General features: G+C 38.9%; 1 pseudogene; it reads right to left on the bottom strand.

Annotated features, from left to right (window-relative positions):
- LOC102827474 overlaps positions 1-8,170 on the bottom strand; it is a 115,751-nt pseudogene that overhangs the window by 25,033 nt on the left and 82,548 nt on the right.

The following is an 8,170-nucleotide window of genomic DNA, read 5'->3' as shown; positions in this document are numbered from 1 at the left end:
AGGACTACACTTTTTTATCATTAAATTTAATTGATAGTACTGATTTGCCCCAGCATTTGAAATGTATCCACAAGCCACATAGAACAGTGGTTATGGATTTTCTTTATCTTAATATACAATTTCATTAGAGGTCTGCTGTTAGTAGATGTCTTTGAGTCAGTTTCAACTCATAACAACCCTAAATATAACAGAAAAAAACATGGCTTCATCCTTTGGCGTCCTCACAACAGTTACTGTGTTTGAGCTTATCAGTTCAATCATAGTGTCAACCCATGTCAATAAGGGTCTTCCTCGGTTTTCTTTTGTTTTTCCCCTGACCCTCTACTTTGTCAAACATCATGTCCTTTTTTAATTTGACATCTATTTGTAATATGTCGTTAGTGCCAAAATAATACTTGATTTAATAAAAAAATGTGTGTTATATCTGTGATGGAGTTCTGAGTATTCCTTAAGTTTCCATTAAATCAATTAACGAGCTTGGTTTGGTGAGAACAAGAGCAACTGTAACTTTACAGTTAGAGTTGAGGTTTTATGATCCTTGTACATTCTAGTTAGGAGCCCTGGTAACACAGTGGGCTAAGCACTGGACTGCTAATAGAAAGATGGGTGGATTGAACTCATCAGGTGCTCCATGGAAGAAAGATGAAACAGTCTGCTTCAATAACAATTTATAATTTTGGAATCCTTTAGGACAGTTTTACTCTCTCTAGTGGGGCCACTGGGGTCCTGGTATGGCACTATAGAATAAGCACTAGACTGCTAATCTAAAGACTGATGGTTCAAACTCACAAATTGCTTCTCAGAAATGCTATACAGGGTTGTTATGAGTTTGAGCTGATTTGGCATCCCTTAGCAATAGCAACAACATTGGATCTCTATAATTTGGAATCAATCTACAGAAGTGATTGAGTTTATGTTCTGGATGAGACTGTAATGCCATCAGAAGGAGTCTTAGGAATCCAGAATGTTCTGAAGTGGAAGTTTCCACTTGAAAGGACAAGCAGACCAGCCTGGAGATGCTAGAAGAACAGAAGATACTTCTTGAAAGAAAGATCAGCAAGAAAAATCAAAAACAATAACATCAGTCCGATTGACTACTACAAGAACAAGCAAGTTGTTCACCTGGGAGCCATTAAAGCAAGAGGTTGTGTCCCCTCAGGGCAAATCCCCTTCTAAGACTGAGACTAAAGGAGAATACACAAGCAGGCATATGGTCTTGCTGGTGACCATGTCGGTCTACCGGTAAGAGGAATGGGGGAAAAACAGCAATGAAGTTGTGAGCTAAGTCCAACCATGTTCAACAGACCCCTGTCCACCTGGACTGAGGCCTGGTTGGCCAGCAGTATGATGAGATATGGGAATTCCTGGACCCAGGGACAAGGACATGGCCACAGAGGATTAGAGCAGATAGTGAAGTGTCCAGCTGATTTGACGTAAGGCGGGATGTACAAGAACACCCATACTTGCAGATAGCATTCATTTGACCTGGCTTCAATGGCTAGATGCTTAAAAATCAACTAAAGAGTAATCCACAATTTGATGAACTTGACCTATACTTATGGATGTAGTAGCTCAAAAGAGGGAATGAATCTTTACAGAGAGGATCATTCCCATCCCTTGGTACACAGGGTTAATAGGGATGGGCAACTTAGACATTGGCTACCCAAAATGGGGGGTGGGGGGCTACAAAGGCAAGAAGTGACTGACTTACCAGCTTTTAAGAGGAAGCCTAATTTCAGAGGGTGTGGGGAAAGGTAGAACCCCACTGAGTCCTTTCCAACCTGTCTGGATGGGGCTGGTGAAAGGAGAGGGGGATAAGACTCTTGTGGTTCAATCGTGAATTGATTGTGAATTGCTATCAGGACTGATTGTGCATGTTGCAAATGTGAAGGCAGACGTTCTGTAACAAAAGGAGGGGAGTAGTTGATCTTGCAGTCCAGGAGCGGAGGACCCCAGGACCATCAAGGGAGAAGAGTGAAGTTCGGAACCCTATCCAGAGAAACAGTGACACCAGAGATGGAAGCAGAGACAATGACATGGAGAGATGGACTCTGCACTCAGGGAGAGAGAGGGGGGCTATGTGCTGACAGCCGGGGGGTGGGCTTGTGGGGTGTGCCCTTTGGTTGTTTAAATGGTTGTATATTCCTGAGTGTTTGGGTGACCATCCAAAAACAATGACAACAACAAATCAGAGGGAATAGAAGCAACAGCTGTTGAATGATGATGCATAGAAGGGATTGTAGTCATTGCAATGAAACGAAATATGATAGGATGAATATAAAGCTGATGTTCACCCATGTAAACTATCCCAATTCACAATAAACACTTAAAAAAAAAAGAAGTCTTATGGAAGAAAATAGAAATTGCAATGAAAGATTAGATATCATAGTAGCTGATGAGAGAGAACATGCTAAACATCCTTGTTAACAAAGGTACAAATTTCATAGGGAGAATTACAATTGGACTTCCATGGTTTTTCTGTTCTATTGGAAAAGTTAGTTCAAGTTCATCAATCTTTTGTTTTACTTGAACACCTTGTGCTTACTACTATTTTAGCACTTAATATGCTATATCCTGACTTTATATTTACTTGTTCATCTGTTACATTCAAATATGAGCGTTTTGAGGGACAGAACTATACTGTATTCATCTTTGAATCTTTAATACCTAAAATGGTGTCTAGCCCTTATCAGACATTTAAAAATATTTTTCAGTGAGTAAATAAATGAATGAACAGAAACTCTGAAACTTCCTGTGGTATTTAGTCTAGTAAAATTAAAACTAAGTTGTAATAATGGTATGGAGACAGTGGCTGCCTTCCTTTAGCTTCACAAAGATGAAGGAAAAGCAAACTCCACATCAGCCCAAAACCGATTCCTATAAACCAGAAGTCAGATAAGATTCTTATGATTCAATAGAGAATAATTGTTATCATGACTAATTGTGACTGTCACAATTGTAAAGGTAGAAGTTTTGTAACAAAATCAGGGGAGTAGTTAATGTTGCCGTCCAGAAGCAAAGGACCCTAGGGCTATCAAGGGAGAAGAGCACATGGGGAAGGCATGACCTTATCCAGAAAGCAGCAATACCAGAGATGGAGGCAGACATGACAACATGGAGCGAGGGAGCAGCTGACGACTCTAGCTTCATGGGAAAAGAGGGACTAAGAGATGGTGGCCAGGAGGCAGACTTGCAGAATGTGTCCTTTGGTGGTATAAATTACCATATATGACTGAGTGTTTGAAAAAGAAGAGCTGAAGTGAATATAGAGAATACTGTTAACTGATGGTACATGGAGGGGATTAAAATCATTGTAATGAAACAAGGTGTATGATTTGTTGAATGTAAAACTGATGATCTGTTCTGTAAACATTCACTCAATCCACAATTAAAACCTTAAAAAAAAAAAAAAAGAAAATAGATTTGTTCTTGATAATTTGATAGACATTTTAGATTCATAGTGGTATTGAATGTATATTTAAAATACTAATTTCTTTAGTGGCAGAAGAATTTCCCTATGCATCTAGTCAATATTATCTTTTTAGAGACATTTTGGAGTAGACTTAAGTTGAAAGTTTTTTCCCCCAAGGTTCTGTGGAAATGACAAATATTCAGACTGTGAAGTCAGACATCCTTTGTTGTGTTGTTATTCAGTGCCATAGAGTCGGTTCTGACTCATAGCAACCCTGTATAAGATTTCCAAGGAACAGACGGTGAATTTGAGCTGCTGACCTTGTGATTCAAACTGACCTTGAAGTTCAGTACATTATCCCACAGTACCCTACCAGGATTCCCTTCAGTGCCACTAAAATTCAAGGAGAATTTGTTAGATTTTATGATCCATAAATTGCTACTCAGCTGTTGCTATCATTTATGACTCAAAGTTCTTTAAATTTTGTCTCCATTCCACCACATGGGCACAAAAAGTAAAATTGTTTTTGATGTATACAGTGACCTGATTGGCTTTAAAAGACTCTCTTGGTGAAGGCTCATTGACATCCTGTGACATGCAGATGACACAACCTTGCTTTCTGAAAGCTAAGAGGATTTAAAATACTTATTAATGAAAATCATAGACCACAGTCTTCAGTATGGGTTGTACTGCAATGTGAAAAAAAAACAAACAAAAACAATAAAAACTTCACAAATGGACAAACAAATAACATCAAGGTAAATGGAAAAAAGGTTTCAGTTGTCAAACACTTGCTTTGTTTGGATCCACTATCAATACTCATGGAAGCATCAGTCAAGTAATCAAATGACATATTACATTAGGCAAATCTTTTGCACCAGACCTCTCTAAAGTGTTCATGAGCAAAGATGTCACTTTGAGAACTGATGTGTGCTGGACACAAGTCATGATATTTTCAATAGCCTCATATGCTTATGAAAATTGGACAATGAATAAAGAAAACCTTACCATAATTGATCCATTTGAGTTTGGGTGTTAGAAAAGCATATTCAAGTACCATGAACTTCTAGAAGAACAAAAAGTCTATGTTGAAAGAAAATGCAACCAGAATGCTTCTTAGAAGCCAAGATGGCTAGGTTTCATCTCTCAGATTTTGGACCAGTCCCTGGAGAAGGGCATCATGCTTGACAAATTGGAGAGTCAAAGGAGATCCCCAATGAGAAGGAATGGCAGAGTGGCAGGAACTATAGGCTCAAGTATTATCAGCAATTGTAAGGATGTCTGAGGATTGGGCAGTGTCTCATTCTGTTGTGCATTGAGTTGCAATCCACCAGGTTGAAAGGTACTTGTCTCATTTCAGCATCAACAGGCCCAGCATTCTTTGGAGATCTCCATGTGTCTTGACATCAATCTTTCTCTGGACCTAGGAGCTTCCCAGGGTTCCCAGGCTCAAAGTATGCACTCCACTACTGTTTCTTTTTTCTTACCAAAAACAGCTACCACCAAGAAAAAAGATAGAAACAGATGGAGTTATTTATTCATGCAAATGAATTTAAAGAGTGCAGTGGTGATGATCAGAGGTTAGACAAGATCTGAAACTTGTTTATTTTAAATAAGTTGGTTTAGTTTTTAACTAGTTACTGAGTCCTAGGAATTGTGATGGTAGGCTTTGAAAATGAGACTAAGCTATTCTAAACATTAAGGGTAATGTCCAAGCCATTTCATTTTAATAATAATAATGACAATAGTAATAAGTATCTGGAGAATACAACACCAAGGTGCAAATCCCTTAACAATGACCACATCATTACTGTCTTCATTATTATCTCTCTACTATGTATTGTTTTGGAAAGGTCTTTTAGTCTCATTTTCCTCTTAATAAATAACCACTGAATTTCTATACTAAAGTCAAAATGATGTTTCTTTGAGAAAGAAATCACATTCTTGCTATTTTTTTCTAAATTTTTCTTTTTATCCAAGCTCAGAAACAACATATCTTATCCTAATCTGCCAGCCCCCTCTCCATTATATGACTATCATCATAATAACCCTCAAGGAATGATTTAACTTCATAATTATAAAGACTCAAAGAATGATTAGAACAATGTTTTCCTTCTCTCTCATTTCCTCTTGCTAATTCTCTAGCCTGCAATTTGCTTTTTCTTTAATGTTCACTGTTGGGGCCCAATAATGCCCCCTGGTAGAAATAGGATGAGGAGTCTATTCATGCTGCAGAATGATGAATGTTTCTACACAGCAGTGAGATGTACAATCATATTGAATTGATTGCTGGCTTGTTTTCCATATTTCCTTTTAAATTTTGTTGTTAAGAGACTTGTAGTGGCAAATACTGATTTTTGCTTTTTATAAAATATTAACATCCATTTTTAGATTCTTATTGGTTTGGAGAGCAATAGAGACTGAGCATGTTATACATTATAATTGGCAGTACATGGGTTACCACCACTCGCCTGTCAGTTTGTCGTACTGTGGTGGCTTGTGAGTTGCTGTGATTCTGAAAGCTATGCCACCAATATATTAAATACCAGCAGGGTCACACATGGTGGACAAGTTTCAGATGAGCTTTCAGATGAAGACAGACTAGGAAGAAGGAGTGACAAACAACTTTCGAATATTTAGTAACTGAAAACCTTATGAATAGCAGAGAAACACTGTCAGATATAGTGCTGAAAAATGAGTCCCTCAGGTTGGAAGGCACTCAAAATGCTACTAGGGAAGAGCTGCCTCCTCAAAGTACAGTTGACCATGATGATCAAATGGAGTAAAGCCATGGGAGAAATGCCCACGGGACATTCATTTGCTTATGGGGCCTTCATTTGCTGATGGGGCACAACTCAAAATGAAGAGAAAAGCTGTAAATATCCATTAAAAATCAGAACATGGAGTGTACAAAATATGAATGTGGGAAAATTGGAAGTTGTCAAAAATGAAATGGAATACATAAACATTGATATATTAGGCATTAGTGAGCTGAAATGGACTAGTATTGACCATTTTGAATCTGATGACCACATGGTTTACTATGCTGCAAATGAAAATTGAAGAGGGCTGGTGTTGCATTCATTGGCAAAAAAAACAATATCCAGATCAGTCATGAGGTACAGCACTATCTGTGATAGGATAATATCCATGCACCTACAGGGAAGCCATTTTTAAACACTTTCAACAATTAAAAAGCATAAGGCCTCTTTAAAGTGTTGAAGCGCAAAGATGTCAGCTTGAGGACTAAGGTGCACCTCACCCAGGCCATGGTATTTTCAATAACCTTATATGCATGCAAAAGATGGACAGTGAATACGGAAGACTGTAAAAGAATTGATACCGTTGAGTGATGGTGTTGGAGGAGAATATTGAAAGTGCCATGGGCTGCCAAAAGAACCAATAGATCCATTTTGGAAGAAGTGCAGCCAGAGTGCTCCTTGGAGACCAAGATGGCTAAACTTCATCTCTCATACTTTAGACATATTGTCAGGAGGGACCAGTCACTGGAGAAGGATATCCTGCTTGGTAAGGTGGAGGGTCAGAGGAAAAGAGGAAAATCCACCAATGAGATGGATTGGCCAAATGGCAATATCAATGCACTCAAGCGTGGCAACAGTAGTGATATTGGTCTAGGTTCGGTCATTGTTTCGTTCTGCTTCTGCTTACGGTTGGTATGAGTTGGTACCAAATCAATGGCACCTAACAACAACAAACAAGAACAACAGAGAAGCCCAGTTAATGCCACTATTATTCAAATTTAAGCACCAACCACTAAAGACACTTAGGATGAAATAGAAGAATTCTACCGACTTCTCCAATCTGAAATTGATCAAACATGCAATCAAAATGTATTGATCATTCCTCGTGATTGGAATGCAAAGGTTGAGAGAAAAGAGGAAGGAACAGTGGTTGGAAAACATGGCCTTGGTGATAGAAATGATGCTGGAGAACGCATGATAGAATTCTGCAAAATCAATGATTTGTTCATTTCAAATACCATCTTTAGACAGCATACAAGATGACTATACACATGGACCTCACCAGATGAAATGCAAAAAAATCAAATTGACTATATCTGCAGAAAGCAATGATGGAAAACCTCCATCCATATCATCAGTGAAAATAAGGCCAGGGGTAGACTGTGGAACACACCATCAATTACTCATACGCAAATTCAAACTGAAGCTGAAGAAAATGAAAACAAGTCAACCAGAGCCAAAATATAACCTTGAATATGTTGTTGTTGTTGTCAGGTGCCATCGAGTCGGAACCGACTCATAGTGACCCCATGCACAGCAGAACAAAACAATGTCCGATCCTGGGCCAACCTCACTACAGCTGCCACACTTGACACCATCAATGATGCCACCTGGCTGATCCATCTCGTTGGGGGTCTTCCTCTTTTTCTTTGACCCTCCATCTTACCCAGCATGACATCCTTTTCCAGTGACTGTTCCCTCCTGGCAATATGTCCAAAGTATGAGAGACAAAGCTTAGCCATCCTGGCCTCCAAGGAGTACTCTGGCTGCACTTCTTCCAAAATAGATCTATTGGTTCTTTTGGCAGTCCATAGCACTTTTAGTATTCTCCTCCAACACCACAACTCAAAGGCACCAATTCTTCTACGATCTTCCTTATTCACTGTCCAGCTTTCGCATCCATATGTGTTTATTGAAAATACCATGGCTTGGGTCAGGCACACCTTAGTCCTCAAGCTGACATCTCTGATCTTCAACACTTTAAAAAGTTTCTGTG

Source organism: Chrysochloris asiatica, unplaced genomic scaffold (genome assembly GCF_000296735.1).
Source record: "Chrysochloris asiatica unplaced genomic scaffold, ChrAsi1.0 scaffold00027, whole genome shotgun sequence".
NCBI lineage: Eukaryota > Metazoa > Chordata > Mammalia > Afrosoricida > Chrysochloridae > Chrysochloris > Chrysochloris asiatica.
Note: the sequence above shows the minus strand (reverse complement) of the source record. Positions and strands in the feature narration are given on the sequence as shown.